The 2,500-nt window shown below is 38.8% G+C and overlaps 1 protein-coding gene across 4 annotated transcripts in view; it reads left to right on the top strand.

Moving 5' to 3' along the window:
- LOC138058321 (uncharacterized) overlaps positions 1–2,500 on the top strand; it is a 33,089-nt gene that overhangs the window by 5,110 nt on the left and 25,479 nt on the right. For 3 of the 4 annotated variants that reach the window (XR_011133853.1, XM_068904261.1, XM_068904262.1), the window contains exon 1: positions 524–732. The gene's annotated coding sequence lies outside the window, so the exon portion shown is untranslated. Of the gene's footprint in view, positions 1–523; positions 733–2,500 lie in introns of those variants that run through there. The other variant, XM_068904263.1, reaches the window with a different exon arrangement.

Below are 2,500 nucleotides of genomic sequence, written 5' to 3'. Positions count from 1 at the left end.
CTGTTTAAGCAATTATAACTTTTCGAAGACTAGACTGAAGGAAAAAAGTTCTTTGTGTTGCGCGGATCTTTAAGACATATTTATATACAGAAAGGAAGGATTTACGAGGGGTCCGAGAAAGGATGCTAAATTTGAGGAGTAAAATAGAAGACAGTGATTTTTCACCTATGGTCCCTTTTTAGGTCAACTATGCAGGATATGTGGAGAATTAATGGTCATCTGTGTTCATATATTTGTTTTTATACTGTGCAAGGCATCCAAATTGATGACCACCCAATTAGCGGTACATTTTTTGTTAGGCTGAAAATTTCCTCTTGAATGGCAATCTGAAAATGGGCTAGTGGAAGATAGATAACAACCCCGAAATCCAATCCATGTTTGTGGAGGCGGTTTGAGCCATTATTAATTCAACAAGGAAGCCAGTTGCTACACCTTGATCGGCTGTCATCCCTGTGATTCCAAAAGATGCGGAGTTCGCTGGGTATCATATAACCTGAAATTTATCCAGAGCTTATGACTTTCATGCAACCTTCTGCGTGACAAACTCACAGTCATAGATGCAAATAAAGTAGTTGTGCTCCTGGAACTTGGTTACAGTTACTAAACTATGACAAAGGGGTCTTTTGACTCTTGCAGAGGACATTCCACTAAGTCACGACTATTTTCTTCAGTTCGTAGCAGATATTCAGGGACACTCAAGGTCAAAGAGGAGTTAACCAGTGCGAAAGAACGGTAGGTATTTTCTGTCATTTTTTCACTTTGTTTTTAAAAGCCTTGCCAGACGTTTTTGCAGTATCATGCCCCCTTTGCTCAGATTGCGTAACGGCACTTACCTCAATCGATTCTCATTCAATTTAAAACACTCCCTATGGCCAGAATTATTTTCTACTGAGTCCAAATAGAACCAATCGAATAAAACAACATGGATTTCCATTCCAAATATGTGCCTTGTCAAAACACAAAGTAACTAAAGAATTTGTTATTCTACCAATTACATTCCCTGCGAAATAGCTAAGTACGATCGTGTACTACCTATAGGATCCGACTTCGTTATGAGTATGCCAGTGTACATCATCGTCTGAATTTTAAAGAGCTACTATGATCAAAAAATAAATTTCATTATTTTTCGAAAGTGTGTTTTCTTAACACCTGACTTGCAAAATTTTGAGCTTTGATTTTTATCCAAAGACTGTTTATTTTGAGTGTGAATTTTGGATTTGACGGTCCGCCATTACTCATGTTCAAAACGAACCGATTGGGCTTCAGAGGGTTGGATTTAGGGAAAGGAATAGTGGCGTCACTTACTCACTAGCTTCAAATGCAGCTTATTCCGTGGAATGCCTGTGGAGCACAGGCTTCCCACGGTAGGAAACCGGTCGCGTATCTTTTTCTTCGCAGTCTGATATGGCAATTAGCTACGTGCTTGTGCTTCTCGCTGAAGTTAAGCCCTGTTGGCTGAGGTTTGTTACTTGGATGGGTGACTACACATAAGATCCCGTGTTATTGACGTTTTGTTCTTGTTCCTGTATATATGCCAAACACGAGCTTAAAAGTCTGAAAGGCCGAAACTCCCGTGCTGAATATTAATTCAGTCGCGTACACACGCATTGCATTCTCAAACTAGTGAGTCTTTGACGTCATGAATATGTTCTCCTTGATCCAGCTCTCTCAGTTAAGACTTTAAAATCATTAAGTAATGACGGACAAATTAATAGGAAAATTTCAGTTAAAATCATGAACAGATTTCTTCTTGAAATCAAGGCTTAAAACTTGAGCCACTTAGTGTTAAGTTAACAAAGTTTAACCCGTCATTGCGCAGTCACAAGTTTAATTGTAGACGGAGTTAGAATGTGGGGGAAAACACCGAGTAATCAATTTACTGTATATGAGCGCAGTTTTCTCATTTGCATTACAATGTAATCTAACGTGGGTGCGAGGCAATTTCGGGTTAAAACTACAAAATAGCCCGAAATTGCCTCATATACATGCTAGATTACATTGTAATGCAAATGAGAAAAAGTAACCGTGAAAAGGGCTATTTTTTCTCAATAGAAACCTGAACAGTACAATTGATCGAGTCGGAAAATACCATAGTACTTTTTGTTTGTCCTCCCAAATTTTGCACAAGCATTGTTTCCAAAACGAAAACAATGCTTATTTAAAATTTGGGTGGACAAACAAAGAGTATTATGGTATTTTCCGCTTCGGGCGATTCAGGCGTCTTCAACGGGGTTCGAACCCATGACCTCTGTGATGTTGTTGCAACGCTCTAACATCAGTTCTAACATGTTGCGTTCATGTGTTCCCGTGACTCGATGAAAGAAATGTCTATATATTTTAAAGTGCTCGCTGTAAACATAGTTAATAGAGGGGAATGGTTATGAAACCCGTCAAATTTCTTTGTTGTAGGTTTTTGTTCTCTTTTTTGGCCTTGACCGTGCACAAAACACAATAGTTGTTTACTCCGTACTGAGTAACTAACCAATAGAAACGTGTTGGT

The sequence above is a fragment of the Montipora capricornis genome, chromosome 7, assembly GCF_036669925.1.
Source record: "Montipora capricornis isolate CH-2021 chromosome 7, ASM3666992v2, whole genome shotgun sequence".
NCBI lineage: Eukaryota > Metazoa > Cnidaria > Anthozoa > Scleractinia > Acroporidae > Montipora > Montipora capricornis.
The sequence above is the reverse complement of the archived record's forward strand: the minus strand, read 5'-3'. Positions and strand labels throughout refer to the sequence as shown.